Source organism: Tupaia chinensis, unplaced genomic scaffold, assembly GCF_000334495.1.
Source record: "Tupaia chinensis unplaced genomic scaffold, TupChi_1.0 Scaffold000001_1, whole genome shotgun sequence".
Classification (NCBI taxonomy): Eukaryota; Metazoa; Chordata; class Mammalia; order Scandentia; family Tupaiidae; genus Tupaia; species Tupaia belangeri.
The window spans coordinates 8,135,184-8,155,714 of NW_006159427.1; the positions used below are offsets into that span (position 1 = coordinate 8,135,184).

At 45.9% G+C, this 20,531-nt stretch overlaps 1 pseudogene; it reads right to left on the reverse strand.

Moving 5' to 3' along the window:
* Window positions 1–18,891: 18,891 nt before the first annotated feature.
* Window positions 18,892–19,553, reverse strand: LOC102495067 (high mobility group protein B2 pseudogene; annotated as a pseudogene).
* Window positions 19,554–20,531: the final 978 nt, after the last annotated feature.

The following is a 20,531-nucleotide window of genomic DNA, read 5'->3' on the forward strand; positions in this document are numbered from 1 at the left end:
GTCCAGGGAGCACGTGAGTGATGGGGAGCGGCTGCAAACACAGATGAAGCCTCACTCGCTGGCCCACTGCCTACCTGTGCTGCAGTACGTGGGGACAGGGAGCAACCGACCACCAACTGGCAGCAGTCCACGGCCAGGGGACTGGGGACCCTGGGGCCAAGGGAATGAGCAGGACACCCCCATGGAGGAATGGAGCAAGCTGCCTGCTCAAGATGGGTAGCAGACATCTGGGCTAGTGGCACTGGTGCCTTCATAGGCCAATTCAAAGCTCTCCTCTATTGTTTCCTCGCCTGTCATGTTGAGATCTAAAGTCTGCTACTCGCTCCCCTGGGATTCTCGACATTAGTTTGCTAAAAACCCATTTAGGGGCCAACAGGTGGTTAAGGGTGTTAGACTCCCACATGGCCGACTCTGGTTTAAATCCTGAACCTGGTGGCCTGCTTTCTGACTTTCCCCTCCCCCACTCTCTGTCTCTTTCTGGTTAAATTAAAAAATAAATAAATGAAGTTAAATAAAATAATTTTTTTTTGGAGAGGTTTTTGCTATAAGGCACGTATGCTTGCCAGAACGACAAAGACAGACAGCGAGACAGAAACCGAGAAATCACCCCCTAGGGGGGATGGCCACACTGCAATCCTTTCTCCTCCGTTCTCCTCTCGGGATCTTGGGCACACACGCACACATGCCCAACGTGAGTTTAAGCCACTGGGTCCGGGACTCGAACCGCGGTCGACTACATGGGAGTTCAGCGACATAGCCATTATGCTAACTGCTGGTCCCAATAAAATAATTCTTTAAAAAAAAAAAAAACATTTAAACTTTTCTCCCTGTTGGTCAACCTCTGGGTCAACGTACCCACTGGGTAGCACAACAATTGAACATGAGCCTCTAGTTAGAGGTTCTGCAAAAGCTCATTGCATCAGGGATAGGAAGTTGGAAATCTTCATTTCCTTTCTCTGCCATGTGAGGCAATGTGGTGTTGGATTAGAGGTGTGAGATGCAGAGGCTGACGGCTGGCACGGGATTCCCAACTCTGCTGACCGCGTGAAAATGACTTACCTTTACTGTGTCCCACTGTCTCTGCAGATAAGACGGGGGAAGGCAGAGTGTCCCACTTGAAGAGCAGTCATGTGAATCCCATGGTGTAGTCCACGTGAAGTGTGGCATAGTGCCTAGCGTGGTGCAGCCATTAGCGAGTAGCTAGTGTCACTACTGGGATACCACCCTAAGGTGGCAGGAGCCATCTTGGCCCAGTGACACAGAGGCCACATCAGGATGTGAAAATTCGTTTCTCGTTTGGATTTGAGGTGGTCCTTAGGACCCTGCTGCGGGACACATCTCCTGGCTAATTTTGGTTCTAGGACCATAACTGAAAAGAACTTATGAAAATGATGCTATACCTCCTCCCCATGCCATTAAGCTGTCAGCTTCCACTGGTCAGAAGAAACGGCCCTAGGCAGAATCGCAGGCTTCTTTTCAGGCTCCAAAGGACACACTAACAAGGCGTGGGGGCTGGGGTGGTCTTTGATCTCTGTCCCATCCATTCTTCCCCAAAGCACAGACCCAGACCTCCCGCCAATTTCTAATCTTTTGTCCCAAGTCCACTCACGAGCAGTCATAAATCGCTTTGAAGAGGGGAGCAGCACCTCAGCGTACCAGGACACCCCTCTATTTTAGTAAGGAGAGGCGCACATGTCTTTTTGACGTATGAGCTGTTCAAAATACTTGCCTTGTTTTTCAGCTGGGCTGCATGGGAAAAGTCCTTGCATCATCATCTCGTGTATTCTCCTACTTAAGCCGCTCCACGGAGTGAGTGTTAGTTCCATAAAAATGTTTGCCTTTTCTCCCAGGAAAGAAATTGATGTAGCTTTCGGAGATATCTCACTGATAGCCAAAATTCCTGTCATTAATTTCAGAGATATACAAGCTTAAAATGTCTAATGTATTGCAATGCTTACAAATGCCAATGCAATTCTCTGTAATATTTACAAGGCTAACAAATTTCAATGTACATTTTAAAAAGTGAGAAGAAGAGATACATGTGTGAATGTAATAATAGATCCAAAAACAAACATATGATTGGATTCTGGTGAAGAGGAGTGAGAGGACCTCATTTTATTTTCCAAATCTATTGCTAGTGATTATTCTATACCCAGGCTAACGAGAGTGTTTTGTTTTGTTTTAGGTTTTTGCCTTAGGGCACGTGTGTTCTGGAGGTGGAGGTGGACGAGAGAGAGAGAGACTGAGAGGGACGTGAAGAATCACTCCAGGGGTGATGGCTGTGCTGCAATCCCTTCTCTTCCATTCTTCCCCTGGGATCTTGGACATGCAGGCACGTGTGTCCAGCATGATCTTCAGGCCACCAGGTCCAGGACTCGAACCTTGCCTGACCATGTGGGAGTCCAGCAACATAACCATTACGCCATCTGCCAGCACCCAAGAAGAGATTTTTAAAGGAAGATCTCGGGAATGTATCTACTGTGTCATGACATATTACTTTGGCCAGCCCTGCCCCGCACTTGTGCAAGGTTACCAATATCCTGTGTGTTCTCATCTGCTCAGCCTCACCAGCAGCTGCCAGATGAGGCACCAGAGCTGACCCCGTGTGCTGAGGGCTGGGACTGGGCAAGAATGGGGACGTCTGCCTGAGTGGGTTGGGGAAGGGCCATCATCTGGGGCTTGGAAATGCAGTCTGTTCAGAAACCTGGACCTAGGACTAGCACCGTCAGCCCAGCTGCAGGCCACGTCACCTGGTTTCCACTCCAACCTGACCCTGGTGCTTGTGTTAGCCGGGCATCACTCTTAGCCATCAATGAAGGAGTCCGTGGTGTCTGCCAGGCCACGCCTCAGGGAAGACACAACCCCACAGAATGGAACAGAGTAGGCCCATTTTGCAAGAGGAAGTCAATGCCTTCCAGGCTGCCAGGACTAAATGCTCACATCTGCTGTGTTTCCTCAGTTAACTCGTGCCAGCAGGGGAGGAAGGAGCAGTGTGGTCAGACCTGCACTCAGCCACTTCTACCCCAGGATGCCTGCCCAGAGCTGGCATCCGCTCCACCCAGGCACAGCCCCACTCGGCTTGGTGTCTCCAACTTCTGTTAGACTACACACATCCGAGAATATTTTAACACTCCCCGCAAGGCGAGAGTATGTTCCAGAATACTCCCTTAATACCTACTCAGGGAGATCCTCCACTCAATAAGAAAATAAATGAAAGCATTCAAAGGCCTTTGACTGATCTCTCACAAAAGTGGACAGTCCCTGGCGGTCACAAGGGTCTCCCAGTTCCCATCGCCTCTACCCTCATGACCTATTCACCTCCCAAAAGCCCCACCTCCTAACGCCCACTTGAAACATGGATTGATGTAGACAACTGAAACCGTAAGTCAGGATGGGGGCACGGAGCACACTGCCTTTGAGCCATGGCACTTCCAGAAGCAGTTCTAGAGAGTGTTGGAACCAAAGGAAAGCTCTGGTTTCCTGACAATTTCCAGCAAGTGCCACCCTCACTTCGGGGCACGACTTGCCCTTTGACATGGTCAGTGTTATTGGGAAGTAGCGTCTCTCTCCTCTTGCCCCAGGCATGGCTGGCTGAGTGGCCTGCTCTGTCTGCGTCTGGAGCCGTAAAACTCTCCCCCTTGCCTACTTCCCTTCTGCATTGATCTTCCAGGAGTCAGTCTGCTTCTTGGCCGAGTGGAAACTTGCAGAGGCCAAATTCCTTTCTCCTCAGAGCACACCGAGTACCACACAGCTGGCTTTGCGGGTAGCTCTGGGCCGGGCGTTGGAAATCTCTCACGGTCACAGGTCTAGCCAAGTGACTGGCACGTGTCCCAGTCCCCATGTGCCACAGTCCAAGATGGCCGGGCCTCTTCTGTCAGGGAGCCGAGTGGCGGCTGCAGGAGCCCAGCAACACAGACGATAACCCATGCATAATTGATGACTTAATAAAAACTGCTCTGGCTGAAGGAGGAAATAGCATACGGCATAAATCACTCTGCCAGGGCAGCAACGAAATGGAGGTCCAATATTTAAAAGTGATGACTGCCATTTTGCTCATTAAAGTCACCATCAGATAAGAGATTCTTCCCTCGGAATGAGCAGAGGCAAAGCATCTTATCCCATCCAGGGGCTCTGGAGACTGAGGAAGAGAGAAGGGAATTGCAGTTTGGGGGGATACCTGGAGGAGCCAGGTCCGTTGCTGGTAAGGCCCCCTCGTTGAATCTCCTCAGCCAGCTGAGTGGTAGACACCTTGTTTGACAAATTGGGAAACTGAGTGTCTTAGTTAGCTTGGCCAGAATGCCATAGTCCGAGTCGTTTGTAAACCACACATACGTCTCACCATGTTGGAGGCTGCAAGTCTGGGATGAGGGGCATGGTCGCGTTCCAGGGAGGGATATCTTCCGGGTTCATAGATGGCCATCTGTTGTGGCCTCACATAGTGAGTAATGACAAGGGCAAAGGAGTCCTCTGGGGCCTCTTTCACAAGGGCGCTAATCCCACCCATGAGGGCTCCGTCTTTGTGACCTATTTACCTCCCAAGGCCGCATCTTCAAATCAGGATTCAATATCGTGGGTCATCGGCAAAGTCATGATGCACTTTTGCATAGAAAAACATAGAGACGTACGTGACGACTTTTCTGACTACCCAATGTGAATTTTACCAGCACACAAACGTTCTGCCCTGAGCACTGAGACTCGGCGAATTAAGACATGGTGTGAGAGCACACGAAGAACATGTGATACGCATGGAATTCTAGTCCGAATCTTTCTCCAAGTTGCCAAGAACAGAAGCCATGAGGTGGTGTCTGAGGCAGCAGAGGGTGGCTGAGAGAGAAACAGAGATAAAATGGGCAGAACGTGTGGGGACTGATGGGCCAGGGGGCTCTGGCTTCAGGCTGGGGAAGCAGAATCGGAGAGCCTTCCACATCCTGAGTGACTGCACCCCAGAATTTGAATACATTCTCCCTGATATGCCAACACACATGCTGTGATGGTCACAGGGGGTCTTACTCATGTCCTTTGTCCACCCATGCCGCTCATCCATGCTTTGCACACAGTAGGTGCTCAGGAAATATTTGCGTATGTCTTTATTGAGTCCTGGAGAACCATGCCCTTTCCTGAGCCCTCAAAGCCACTTCTTCCTCTTGTCGGTGTGCTGAACAGGTACAGCTGTGTCCCAGTCGATGCTCATTTCACACTGATACCATAGGGAGACGACGTCGCTGGCAGCAAGCCTCTAAATTCCTTCTTAGAGTGTGTTACTTCTTTTTTTGGAGAGGTTTTTCACTATAGGGCGCGTGCACTCGCCAGACAGACAGAGAGAAACATAGAGACAGAAAGCGAGAAATCACCCCCCAGGGGGGATGGTCACGCCACAATCCCTTCTCCTCCATTCTCCTCTCGGGATCTTGGGCACGCACGCACCCATGCCCTGGTGTGAGTTTTAAGCCGCCGGGTCCGGGATGCGAACCACGGTCGACTACGTGGGAGTCCAACGACATAGCCATTACGCTAAGTGCTGGTTCCCAGTGTGTTACTTCTGAGAAGTGTCTCTAGGGTGTTTCCAGCAAGGATTCTAAAGCCATCTGATTGAGGGTTGCACAGAAGGCTCTTTCTTTTGCTGACCTTTTCCCCTCCCAAATACTCCCCTTACTGGGACTGTTCACCTCCTACAGTCTATTGGGCTGTTGGGAAAGTCGTGATGCATTTTTTGCATAGAAAAACAAAAAAATATGTCATGACTTCCGACGACCCAATTGTTAGTGAAATCGAAGAATGAACTGCACAGACAATGCCAGCTGCCTTGAAACTGTCGTGCAGAAAGTGAGAAAGGATGCCCCTTTTTGGAAGAATCAGGCAAGAAGCATTCTCCTAAGCCCAGGGCATGGGCCCCTGCCAGGCTGCCTGAGGGCCATTCCCCTACAGCTCAGAGTCTGAACCCTGCCTGCCCTAGCCTTCCTGCAGGACCCAGCGACTCCACACAGACCGTCCCACAGTGACACCAGCCTTCCCTGAGCGTGCTGAGAGTGAAGGGCCAGACAGAGCCCCGATGAAGGAAAGGGCTTAGTTCCAAAGGCAGCCACAGAGAGGCCAAGTTCTGGGGATGATAAAGAGAAATCAATCCAAAGGATTGAACACACCCAGCATCATGCCAGAGGTCCCAAGGTGTATGAAAGAGAAGTTTCCAATTTGAGCAAATCATTTCTCCTATCACCAAACAGGTCAGGTATTTGGTCCAGGTTCAAACCTAATTTCCTGCTTGGTCCCAATCTTGGTAGAGCTGGAAAGGATGGTGGGAAAGAGAAAGGGGTAGCAGGCTTTGGCAGGCTCTGCACCTGGAAGACTTCTCAGTGGGCCACCCCCAGAAACTATGACAGAAGGAAGGCAGGAGGCCTGGGAGGAGGTGAGAACAGGGCCTTTGGAAGGAAGCTTGCGAGAAAGAGCAGAGCTGTCGCTGCACCCCCTACTACCTCTACGATGCTTTCCATGTAGGAGAGAATGGGGCCAGGGCTGCCAGACTGGCAGCAGAGCCCTAATTAGAGCGGCTTCAAAGTACTAAGCTTGTGTCTGATGCCACGAGAGAGACCCAAACTGTAAAATGTGACTCTCTAATCCTCTCAAGAGGGACATCAGATGCTGACAATGATTATATCTGGATAGAACAATGTCAGGTGTGTCTGCTGGGGCTGGGGTCTCATCTGAGGCCCAACTGGGGATGCACCATTTCCAAGCTCAGGTGGCTCTGGCAGGATGCAGTCCCTTGCAAGTTGTTGGGCTGAGAGTCCCAGCTGCCCGAGTTTCCTGTGACATAGTGGCTTAGTTCATCAGAGCCCACAAGAGAGCGAGAGTCTGCTAGGCAGACAGGCATTAGAATCCTATGACCATCTCAGCCACCCTCACCATTTTCTGTTAGCCGGAAGCAAGTCACAGATTCCATTCATCCTCAGGGAAGGGAACCATGCAAGCCTGTGAGGAGAAAAAAAATCAAGGGCCAACCTGGCAGCCAGGGTAAGAAAAGCCAGATAGCACATGATGACCTTGATTCAAGTCCCCAGCCTGGGCAGCCCAAAGCATGCTGGGCACACTGCAAGTGTGCAGGCTCCCGTGGGCGGGAAGACTGGCAGGAGGTCACGGCATGATCGGGCCCTGTGGAAGTGCTTCCTCCCTCTCGGACGTTCTCTATCACAGAGAGAATATTTAAAAAATGGAGTCACCTTAGAATCTTTCAGCCACATTAAGAAACCATAGAAAAAAGTCTTTGGAAATACAGGCTTCAGCAAGACAACATTTAACAAAAGTACCATGACACCCTTAATCGTCTCAGTAAAGATACATTTCCAACATCATTTTACTTTTTATAGTTAATGATTATTTGAATCAAACTTATAATGTATTTTTTTTATCAAAAGTGGGCTAATAATACTAAAGTAACTAAATCCAGAAAAAAGATTTTTCATTTTTATGCATATTTCTATGGCAAAGAAGCAGAGTGGGTAATCAATAAAATATTTCAACTATATCAGTAATAATTTCTTAGAATATAATTCTGTGTGGACGAGGAATGGAAATAACAATTAAAGTTATTAAGTTTCCAGAGCTGGGGTGGCAGCTGGATACTCAGAGAAGTCCTAGGTTTACATCCTGGAGCCTCTCGGGGCCTGGACACCTAAGGTCCAGGCAGGTTGGGACTGGGAAACCCATCTGGGGGTGCTGGTTTCTTCCTCCTTCTCTTTCTCACTCATGGAAGAAAGAAATTAAACTTTAAAAAACGTTAAATTTCCCGCAGCTAACGAGAAGCATATGTATGTACTTTGAAAGTGTATAATAGTGGTTATCAAATCACTGCTGTCTCCATATTCTACTACATGTATTTCAGAGAGTAACGAAGCCACTCTATTTTAAAATGTCAATATTTACATTATCCTGGAAATGCTATCTTTCGGCATTATTTAAGCTTCTGAAGAAAAATATTTAGATGTCCACTTAAAGATGTGCAAGGAGAACATTGTTTTAAACATCTTTTTAAGGTCTAGGTTAGCAAAACGATTGGAAGACTGTTGCTTTACAGAATTCAGGGTTATCTGATTGGAGGCATTGAAGAATGAAAGCTTAACATTGCTGCAATCCGTTATTAAGAAAAATTCCCAGGATTTTACATGAAATTAACAACTCTTTTTCACATATTTCTTGCCTTACAGATTTCATGTACTATTCCAAAACAAGATGAAGCCTTCGTTCCTGCTCATTTCCCTCAATTCTACCCCCCTCCCAGGGCACGTGTGCTGGCTAGAGAGAAGCAGAGAGGAAAAGTGAGAAATCACACACACACCCCCACCGAGGGAGGTGGGATGCCATGTTGCAATCCTTTCTTCTCCCTCCTTTACTTGGGATTTTGGTCAGGCACACAAACGTGCCCAGCGTGTTTTCCAAGTTACCGGGTCCAGGATTTGAACCATGGTCGGCCTTGTGGGAGTCCAACACCTTAACCATGGTGCCACCTACGGGCCCCTTCCTCAAAATTTTGATCTTCTTATGCTATTTGGAATTAATGTAGCCTAGGGTAGGAGTGGGGACATTAGTCAGGCTCTGCTTAATTCAACCCTATTGAATAGATACAACTGGGTACTTATGTTACCAGCCTTCGATTTATTCCAAAAATGGGCCCTCTCCATTCGGTCATGGGACCAACTTACAAACCCCAAACTGAGTGTCATGGCACAAACTTTATTCAATGGCCAAGGAATGGAAAAGTGAGCGATGAGTTCAAAAATCGGCTTCTCACCCATGTTGAGCTGGGGAGTTTATGATACAGCAGATGGGGTGATGAGAGGCTGGAATAGAGTCATAGAGAAAAGGGATATTCAAAATTCTTCCTAGAGAAGGAAGGGACTTCCCAGTAATCCAAAATCCACCTCCTTTGTCTGGTTTTCCCTGGTGATTGTGAAGTGTCATGGCACTGGCCAGTGAGTCATTTAGTGTGAGAAGTGACATGAAGAAGTTTGGGGTTGTCCAGAGGTCATTATGGCAGCCATCTTGGATCCCACCAGTCCAGGCTGTTTGGTGGGAGAGCCCTAAACTATCCACAGGCATGCCTCCTGCTACTTAAAGAAAAACACTGTTTAGGGAGGGCTGGGGTATGGTGTAAGCACAAGCTACATGGTGGGTGACACATGTATGACTGAACATAACATGCCTATTCATGGACAGAGACAATGAGTACTTGCCTGTCTTATAGGAAATATTTATGGCAACCTTGATTAGCCTGAAAGGAATTGTGGTAAATTTTCTATTGTTCCCTAATTTTTATTGGCAATTGGCAGGCTGGTGACAATAGCTGTGTAGAGTGTAATGTCAGACCAGGGCTGAATCTGGGTAGTGTTTTAAATAAAATAAACAGTGGTTCATTTCAAAAATGAAATCTGGAGGCTGCAGGTTTAATCTTGGCTACCATACCTCATTCCTGGACTTTTATCAAACAGGAGGAGAGATAAGGAATGCTCAAAGCGAAGAGCCTACTTACTTCACTGAAGGCTGAGGCTGCCAGCTGAGCCTACAACAGCCATATTGGTTATGAGAAAGCTACAACAGTGCCAGCAAATGATGTGGTGGTTAAACCGACTGGCTCCCACAAGGTCGACTGTGCAGTTCGAGTCCTAGACCCAGCAGCTTGAAAAGCACACTAGGTATGTGTGCATGCCTTCCCAAAATCCTGAGAAGAGAAGTGAAGAGAAAGGATTGCAGTGTGGCTATCTTTCCTGGAAGGTCCTTTCTCACTTCACCCCTCTCTTTCTTCCTTTCTGTGCATCTCTCTGTTAAGCAAACATACCCGATAGCAAACAAAGAAAGAGACAAACAAACAAAGAAAAGAAAAGCTTCAATGGTTGCAAATTCTCAAATTTGTCCCACTGACTACAAGCATGTGGCACTGGTTGGATCTAGACTGTCCTCTGACCTGCCCCTGGGCATACGGGGCAGCCACGTTAAGAGTCGTAGCCGGCTGAATATCTTCTACACAAAGGGCTGTTGGAGGCACATCTTAGGCCTGACATTTCAAATGCACTGAAACATCAGGGATTGGAAAATCCCACACAGTACTAATCTGTGAGCATTTTGAATTCTCATCCTTTTATTTTATTATTTATTTAAAGACAATGTTTTTAAACATCTCAAAAAACTATCATTTTAGAGCAGTTACAGGTTTGCAGCAAAGTCATTCTCAGCCTTCCACCACGTCAACTGGCTGGGAGCCAAGTTCCTTTGTACCCAGTACCTTTCAGTAAGTCCATCTGCGAACAGTACTCAGTAAGAGAGGGCGTCAGGCCCATATTTCCAAGGGAAAGATGAGAAAGAAAAGGAAATTAAACTATATTCCAAGCAGGACAAATGGTAAAAATCCCACAGTATATAAAAGAAGAGAGTCCCACACTCCACAAAACAAACAAAACTCAACTTTGGTTTACTTATCCTTGCAACAGGAATTGTGATGCTCCTTAACCCCCGAAACAACTGCATGGCTTGGTCAGGAACTAGCCGGCACTTCGGGAGGTGCTAAGATTTTAGAGGCAATAGTAAAATGTAGTGAGATACTACCATTAAAGTCAACTTTACATAGAACTTTCAAAAATCCTGAGCTATTATGATTCTAGCCTTCGAATAATAGCTCCTCTCAAGTTTCTAAATTGTTCTCCCACTCCCAACTATTCCGATCTCTGTCGTCATTATTATTATTTTCTTTTAACTTATTCATGCTATGGAGCATGAGAGAGAGAGAAAGAAGCACCCTGAGCAAGGTCTTGTCACACTGTTATCCCCTTCCCCTGGTTCTCCACCTTGCCAGGATCTTGGGCACAAACAGTATGCTTCAGGTTGACTAGGCCGAGGGTCCAAACCTGTGGTCAACCATGTGGCTTCCAGAACTGCAGTTCAGTATGCTACTGACTGCACGACCAAGCTGGGTTCCCTGTTATTGCTCCATATCTGCAAGAATAATAATGAACATTTTCCCACAGAACATAGATTTAAATTCCTCTCTTCCCCCTCCACTGTCTCCCAAGAAAGTGTGTGTGTGTGTGTTTGTGTGGGTGGGTGGGTGTGTGTGTAGGTAGAGTCCCACTTCTTTCACAGCAAGACCCTAGACGTCTTTTGTCTTTCCGCAATGCCAGACTTCCTTGCAGAGCATAAGGTTTAGCATAGCAAAGCAGTCATGTCAAGGGATGAGAGCAACTCATGCTAGCAGATCTCTGAAGGTGAAGAGCAAATGTGGGTCCCCAGATGTCCTAAGAGTCTGTTCTCGAAGTCAACTGCTCTCATTTATCTTTTGAGGTCTCAAAGAGAAGAGAAGTCTGGAGACGAGCGCTGAGGCCAGAGCGATGGCAGCGAGTCTCAACTGAGTCCCAGGTAACTACATCTACTGGTCTCTGGGCGAGTGGCCAGGAGCCATGTGTTCTGGTAACGCTGCCAACAGCAAATGAAGGGGCTCTGGTGAGGGTGCTCAGTTTTCCCCAATGTGGGTAGAGTCTCCTAGATTAGGAGTCTAGATGAGCATGTGGGGAAATCTGTGTACCTCTGGGTGACACCATGTCTGGAGTGATCTAGTCTGGACAGTCCTGTTATACCTCTGTGTTTTGGCCAGTGAAGTGAGGAGTTGGGTGAACATATCAGACCCGCTCATTGTGGTCTTGTCATGACAGAAGCCATTTTGTGTAACATAATGTTCGCTTTGCTCCTGCCTTAATAAATAAAATTGTTGATTCTTACTAGCAGCGTCCTGATATTTAGAAAGCTTCAGGCAGTGGAAGAACATTCCTGATCACCACCCCTTTCAGAAGTTTTGCCTATGATTTGGGGCCTTTCTTCCCTGACCATCCCTAGCACAGCTAAGATAACTTCTCAAGGGGGCTGGCAAGTGGCATGTGGTGAAGACGCTGGACTCCCACATGGCTGGCCACAGTTCAAGTCCCCGACTTAGTGGCTCGCTTTCTCACTTTCTCTCTGTTTCTCTCGGCATGTGCCCTATAGCAAATTAAAAAATAATAATAATAATGTTAAATTAAATAAATAATTCTTAAAAACAAACAAACAAACAAACAGGATAACTTCTCAGGCACTATGTCACGTCCCTGGAGAAGATTTACCAAGCTCTGTGGGCCTCTGCTGGAAAAGAAGGCAGCCCTTATCTGGATAGAGTCGTTTTCACCCAGGTGGACCTTCAACCAGTTAGAGAGGTTTGCACTTACTGTATGGAGACAAGACCCGAGCCAGCAGAAGACTTCAGCATCACACCTTACCAAGAACATGGATTCAGCGCCAATCTTCTGCAGGATCACTCAATGAGGTTTCAAGATTTTTTAGAAGGATTTCTCCAGGAAGAGAAACCACCGCTCATGGTGACTCTATCACATCCGGCATGTTTATCCTAGACTGGACCTAAGCATGATGCTCTGGCCAAATTCTTCTGTCAAAACCACAATGTTTCATGAAAAACAACAACAAGATAACAAAAAAAGGGGGCAAAACAAAACAAAAAGCACTGCATTTCAGAGCAGGACAAAGGCTTAGATTTGTCATAAAGGTTAAAGGTTTGGATTTGATTTTGGTGAAATGAGCTGAAATTCTTGGTTCCTCTTAAACCTGGAACTGGCTGAGGTTTCAGATTTCAAAATGAAAGCTTTGCCCAGCAACAAGGTTTATTATGAGCCATTTAGAAGCCAGTCTTCATACCCCGAGGCCTCTTCAGCATGGTTGTTGCTTGGAAATACTCAAAAAACCCACAAGGAGCATTTTCCCAGTGAATCATAATCTGTCTGGGAAGTAAGAGGAATCGATCAAATAAGCTTCAACATTTCCTTGGACCACTTGGGCGGTTCAGATAACAATGCATTGCGGTCACAGCCCATGTGTTTTTAAATGACAAAGTCGAGTTTGTTATTCGAATTCATTAAGAGGCAGGAAACGAATGTCTGCAAAGATAAATGAAAAGAAGACTGATTTTAGCAAACAGACCTTGGATATATTTTTCTAAGTGATCTTTCCAAGATCCACTGGTCTCAGGATTTGGTCCCATGGCCAAATCCTACTGAACGAGAAATATCCAAACTCCTTTGCCACTGAGCGCCTGGATTCTTTCTCTGAGAGTCAAAGGAAGAAGATAATTAGCCTAGAATACCTCTCCCACTGAGGATCAAACAGCCAAGGGCAAAGAATTGTTAAGTCGAGACACTGTGTGGGAATTTCAGGCCCACTCTCTTAAGTCACACCCCGCCTGTGGAATCCTGGTTCCTTACACCTCATCAAGGATAGCTACCATTCAGACTGAAGCTTGTTTTACACAGGGCCCATGGCTGGTTTTGTCTGGCCAGACTCAAGCCCCCTAAACAGCTGTTTCCTTGCTTAGAATTTCCTGTGTGTGGAAAGCTGTGATCATTCAAGTGGAAACAAATCAGCCCAGAGAAGCCCCAGCGTGATAGTCTGGGGTAGCAGCTGGGCCCAAGCTCACCTTCATGCCACGACAGAAGGAACTGGTTAGCAAGTTCGGAAGGTGAGTACAGTTCAACCGCGGGCACACAGGCTTCTCAAGCAGTTTTGAAAATGCCTCCGTCTCTAACAGCAAACCATAGGGATGAGTGGTTCTTCTCGTGCCAGCCAGGTCCTCTGTGTTACAGCTGTGCATCCTGGCCAGGAGCAGCCGGCCAACGGGCGGGAGCCATGGAGATTGCCTGTGGGTTTGAGCCTCGCCTCGCAATGGTTATAAAGCTACCTGCAATGAGTATTAAAATAATACAAATATTGGGTTGCTGGAAAAATCGTATTTTTCTATGTTTTGCTATGCAAAAATGACTTTTCCAACAACTCAATAGAAACTAAAGAAAGAAAGTTCAACAAGAGAAAGATTAACACCGTAAATGCACCTAATAATTCTTATGTTTTTGTTAGGAAAGGGTGCAAATTACGCACTGAAGTTTCTAGTAACCATATAAAGAGAAAAATGCCATCAGTTTCCTTAAACCACTGTGTCTACACAGCAAATCCTCAGCTCAGGACAAACCCAATGATGTAGGCAGAGAGGAAGGGAGAGGGAGAAAGCACACCATTCCCAGGGGTTGGAGAGTAGGGTGCCAATTGTCCCCATGTGTTGATGCTCAAGCTAGAAAGTCCTCAGCCAACCAGAATGAGTTGGCCACCCTACCTGTGGGTAAGTTTGCCAGTCAGCCCACCCTGGGGCGAAGCACCTTCCCTCCTCCCACTGGCCATTGGCTCTGTGCGAAGTCTTTTTTTTTTTTTTTTTTTGGAGAGGTTTTTGCTACAGGGCGCATGCGCTCGCCAGACAGGCAGAGAGAGACAGAGAGATAGAAAGCGAGAAATCACGCCCCCCACCACGGGGGACGGCTACGCCGCAATCCCTTCTCCTCTCGGGATCTTGGGCATGCACGCACACGCACCCGGCATGAGTTTAAGCCACTGGGTCCAGGACACGAACTGCGGTCGACTATGTGGGAGTCCAGTGACATAGCCATTATGCTAACTGCTGGTCCCCAACGCTGTGCGAAGTCTTAACACAAGATCTGCAGCTGCTGGTGGTGACAGCTTCCACCCCTGGTGGACCTTGGGGTTCAGACAAGCCTTTGGCTCAGGGTTTGTAAAACACCGACCGGGTCACAGAATGTAGGAGACCGAAAGGACAGTAAGGGGAAAGGTGGATGTTTTCCCCTCGTGGAAATCGTAGCGGAAGCCATGACTTTGATTTTGCTCAGGCTGCAGGGGATGAGAGGACTCAGTGAAGGAAATCTGTTCACAAAGAGCCTCAGGAAACATTAGCTCGGGTCACTTGCCTCCAGCACGCTGCACGCCTCCTGGCACATACACCAGGTGACAACTGCTGTCCCCTCAGAGGGCGGTCTGCAGGAAAAACCAGCTTGGCTTCCATCCCAGCTAGCTTGCCTTGCCTCCATTTATCTCAGACCTTCCAGATAGGTCACAAGGAAAATCCTGAGGCTGATCACTGGCAGTGAGGGTCATGAGCGTGGAAGCTCAGACGGAGTGAATGGCTGTCAGTGTGGCCTTACCTCATGCAGTAGCCTCGGACCGGGCTGCTCCCTGGAGCGGACACTCCCTTCCTTTCATAACTAGCATCTAGCATAGATATCCCAGTGCTGGAACATTCTGTCCTGTGCCCAGAGTCCTTCATCTCAGCAGATACATAAACAGAGGGACTCTTGCCACCCTATTCTAGGAACACGACATAATTCGACCCCATCCCTCCAGAGTCATCCTTCTTGGAAGGCTGATAGTCACTCGGGCTCCTTGGCAGGACAAGGCTGCTTCCTGGTAAACATTTCTTCCTAAGACGCTTCTCTGGGTGCCACTGTTCTTCCTTCTGCGGTGTCGATAATGAGGCAGAAGGCTCCCACTCTACCTTACCTTAGCCGACTTTTAGAGCTTTTATTGCAAGGGGGTGGAAGGCGGCACGGAGGCAAAACATGATGTTCTGCAAGGCTTGACCCCTACAAGAAGGCTCCTGGTTTGCATCCAGAGGCCTTCCTGAGTATACAAGGTGCACACACGCCCATGAATCAGAGCTGGCTACGTCTGGGAGTTCCCCACCGAGGTGGGGAACTTCTCTCTGTTATCCTCACTCACAGAAGAAATAAATAAACTGTAAAAAAAAAAAAAAAAGAAAGAAAGAAAGAAAAACAATTTTTTGCTGCAAAGATCCCACTGAGCGCTTTGGGGACATCTGTAGAGAAGGTGAAAGACCTCACAGTACCAACTTGTTTCAGCAGGCATGAATAGAGGCCGTGAGATGGACTGTCACAAACTCGTGATAAAAATCTGCTTTTACGGGGGGGCTGGCCCCATGGGCTGGTGGTTAAGGTAGACAGATCTCACATGGCCAACCATATGGCTTGAAAACATGCCAGTATACTCATTCTACTCAGAGTTTCACACCTACCGTCAGATGTGTGTTCACAGATACGTATATACCAGCCGAACTTGCTATTGAAAGTAGTTAGGTTATTTAAGAAATTCTGTGAATCAATAAAATGTGTGTGTGTGGGGGGGAGATGGCATGGAAAACAACTGTAGACACCAGAGATAGTGTTGGGAGGAGGGTGGGAAATGGCAGAGGATGAGAAATAGGGGGAAATATACATATATATGAAATTATATATATATATATGAAACTAGAAATGGAAAATTATTGATGATAACTTGTATGATTAAGCCACTGTGCTAATATATTCTGGATGGGAAATCACATTTTGTATGCTGTGACAATGCTCAGTGAATTAATGTAAATTAATTAATTAAAATTTGATATTAAAAAAAGGAAACATGTGGGGGCAATTCCATGCAGGCTCTGTATTCAGACAGGGTAGAGAAATGGAGGAGAGGGGTTGGGATGGGACCATACCCCATTGGCGGTGCTTTCTCCCTCTCTCCGGCTCTCTCCGGTGAGCATGTCCTCTGGCAAATACAGTTCGGTTGTTTTTAATTTTTCTTTAAGGAGCCTGTGCTCATTGGAGACAGAGAGACAGAGGGAAGGAAAGTGAGAAATCACCTCGCAGGAGCATGGTCACCCCACAGGGGTACAGTCACATTGCAATCCCTTCTCCTCCATTCTCCTCTCAGGATTTTGAACATACATGCGCATGCTTCCAACATGTTTTCAAGTCACTGAATCTGGGACTCGAACTGCATAGTCAGCCATGTGGGATCCAACCACCTTAACTTCTATGGCACCTTCTGTTCTCCCTCCTGAATTTTTTTTTTTTTTTTAATCTGAGTTACTGTGTCTTTTTTTTTTTCAGCCAGAAGGTGTGTGAACTCACTAGAGAGAGATGAAAAAGCACCTCCCTTGGGGCACAGTCACACTGCAATTCCTTACCCTCCATTCTCCTCTCAGGACGGTGGAACGCATGCACACGTGCCTGGCGTGTTTCTCAAGCTGCGGGTCCAGGGCTCCAGCTGTCACTTGGGATCCAGTCAGGTGAGATCCTGCCTCCTTAACTATCATTCCACGGGCTGTTCCTAGGTCTTATTTTTAAAAGCTTGTTTCATGTATATAAGCTTTTGTAAAACTAAAATTTCTTTCTTGAAATAAGCTACTTGTCAAATTAAATTTTCTTTTGGGAATGTCTTCAAATGATTGATTGTAACCCAATCAACATTTTCACGGATTTCTAAATAAGTGCCCTAATCTGCATATCGCTCACAATGTACTCTGGATAAAGGCACCATCCTTGTCCTTGAGGCTTTCATAATTTATGTAAAGAGAAAGATAAACAAATGATCACAATCATTGCAAGGTATCACAGAGCTGTGTGTGCCAGATGCTCCATCCTGCAGGCATTCGGGAGTCATTACAAAGTGTCTTAGGCGAGGAAGCATAATAAGATGTATGTTTAGTGTCTTTGTGAAGCAAAGGTTGGGGCAAGAACAGTCTAGTCTTTTTTTTCTTTTTTCTTCTGTAAGTCTCCACTTAAATCAATTATTAGTGTAAAATTTGATTTAGTTCAACCATCTGTGCTTTCTTTTTTTTCCTTTCTTTTTTTTGATTTCTTTTCAAATTAATTTTACGTTTTACATAAAGCTTCCATCATGATGTATACAATATAGCTTTTTAAAATTATTTCTATTTATTTATTTATTTATTGGAAAGGTTTTTGCTATAGGGCGCGTGCGTTTGCCGGACAGACAGAGAGACAGAGAGACAGAAAGCAAGAAATCACCCCCTCAGGGGGGATGGCCACACCGCAATCCCTTCTCCTCCATTCTCCTCTCGGGATCTTGGACACGCACACACACGCGCCCAGTGTGAGTTTAAGCCACCAGGTCCAGGACTCGAACTGCAGTCGACTATATGGGAGTTCAGCAACATAGCCGTTACACTAATTGCTGGTCCCTATAGTTTTTTATTTTCCATAGAGAACTTTACTTTTTATTCTGTCTCATGTTTTTTTTTTCTTTATATATCACACCCACCCTCTACCACCCACTCTCTACTCTTCTCCCTGACAGTCTTTGGTAGTTACACTTATCCTTTCTACCATCATATCGTCACATATTTTTATTTCTATCATAGAGTGTAGATACTCGGTACGTGTTGAGTAGGGATATACAGTGCGTGTCTTTCAAAGCCTAACTCATTTCACTCAACATTAAGTCTTCTATATTCATTTACTTTGAATCAAACAATAGGGCTCATCGTTTCTTATAGCTGAGTAATATTCCATGGTATGTATGTGCCATAGTTTTCCAAACCAGTCATCAGTTTTTGGACACTTAGGTTGATTCCAAGTCTCAGCAATTACAAATCATGCTGTAATAAACATGGATGTGCAAGTGTCTTTCTGACTGAGTGTTTTCCTATCTTTTGGGTAAACATCAAAGAGTGAGATTACTGGGTCATATGGTGGTTCTATTTGCAGGTTTTTGAGGAAACTCCCTATTGTTTTCCACAGAGGTTGTACCAATTTACATTCCCACGAACAGTGTAAGAGGGTTCCCTTTTTACTACAGTCTTGCCAGTATTGACATTCTTTTTTTTTAATATACATAATTTTATTACAAAATTGAAAAAAATTCCCCAAAAATTCAACATCCTAAAAAACCCAAAATTTACTATTGATACCAATTCCTATGAGTGTGCTGTACTACCATACACAAGTCAAGAAATTAAACCATTAAATATGAAGGAACATTCAACATCAGAAGCTATAAAATCTAACTGTATGTAGTAGCCCCTCAAAAAGCTACAACCTGCATTCTTAAAAAAGTATTTTCTCTACAAAGAATCTTATCAGCTATACAAAAATCTGTACAGTTTTTATACTGAAGCTAATATTGAGCCGCACTTGAATTCACATTCTTAGCAAAACAATTGCCTGAGCATACACACACATTCCACACTCATTACAGGATAGCCATTTATTCTTCATCTTCGTCTTCCTCCTCCTCCTCTTCCTCATCTTCTGGTTCGTTCTTCTTTGAGCCTGTTGGCCTGCCGGGGCCCTTCTTTCCTGCTTCACTTTTGCCCTTGGCCCGGTATGCAGCAATATCCTTCTCATATTTCTCCTTTAGTTTAGCCGCTTTCTGTTCATATGGCTGTTTATCTTTGGCTGACTGTTCAGACCACATTTCACCCAATTTTTTTGCAGTATCCCCAATGGACAGGCCTGGGTGTTCACTTTTGATCTTTGGGCGATGTTCAGAGCAAAACAGGAAGAAGGCAGATGGAGGCCTTTTTGGAGCATTGGGATCCTTTTTCTTTCCCTTCTTATCACCTTTGGGAGGGACGTAACTCTTCATCTCCCTGTCATAACGAACTTTGTCACTTTTTGCCATATCTTCAAACTTAGACTTTTCCTTTGCAGACATGGTCTTCCATCTCTCCGAACATTTCTTGGAGAATTCGGCGAAATTGACGGAAGAGTCTGGGTGTTTCTTCTTGTGCTCTTCCGGCAGGTCTGCATGAAGAAGGCATACGAGGACATTTTGCCCCTCGGCTTGTTGGGGTCTCCTTTGCCCATGGTGACAGACGGCATCTACCTGGTGTGAGCTCTCCTCAGAGTCCCGCAGCGCGGCAGGATCTGACAGAGAAGCTTCCTCCCCAGGGCTCTGGTGTGACCTGGTTTATCGCTAACGCAATCCTCAGCCTCTTGTTTTGCAGAGTTCTCTGCGCCCGACATGCTTTATTTTTTTGAAGCTAGCCATGGTAACTGGGTTAAATGATATCTGATTGTGGTTTTAATTTGCATTTCTCTTATGACAAGAGACTCTGAACACTTTTTAATCAGCCTTTTGGTCATTTGTAAGTTTTCCCTGGAGAGTTGTCTATTCAATTAATTTGTTCAGTTTTAATTGGATTATTCATTTTTTTATGGGTGAGCTGCTTGAGTTCTCTGTATATTCTGATTATCAATCCCTAGTTTGAGGAATACTTTACAAAATTTCCTCCTATTCCAAGGATAGTCTTTTCACTCCGATTATTGTTTCCTTTGCTGTAAAAAAGCTTTTTAGCCGGACAAGTAATTCCGCTTGTCTATTTTAGGGACTATTGCCTGTGCTAAAGCACAGGGGTCTTGTTTAAAAAAAAAAAATCTTTGCCTACTTCAATGTCTTCTAAAGTTTCCCGTAAGTTTTCTACTAATCGTTTTTTTGCTTGAGGATTTACATTTATGTCTCCGATCCATTTTGAGTTGGCTCTTATTAATAGTGAGAGATAGGGGTCCAGTTTCCTTTTCTGCGGGTGAATATCCAGTCCTTTTAGCAGCATTGGTTGGGAAGACTTTCTTTTTCCCACTGCATTGTCTTGTATCCTTTGTCAAAGATCAGTTGGCTGTATGATTTTGGGTTTATTTATGGATTCTCTATTCCTTTCCATTGATCTATGTGTCTTTCACTTTCAATACAGTTGAGAGCCTCCACAAAGGTTCAGATTAGAGATGAAGAGGGCTGGAACTTAGGGGTAGTAGTGTGGATGAGGAGAAGGTGGCAAAATCATGTGATAGTTAGGAGGTGGAACGAGTAGG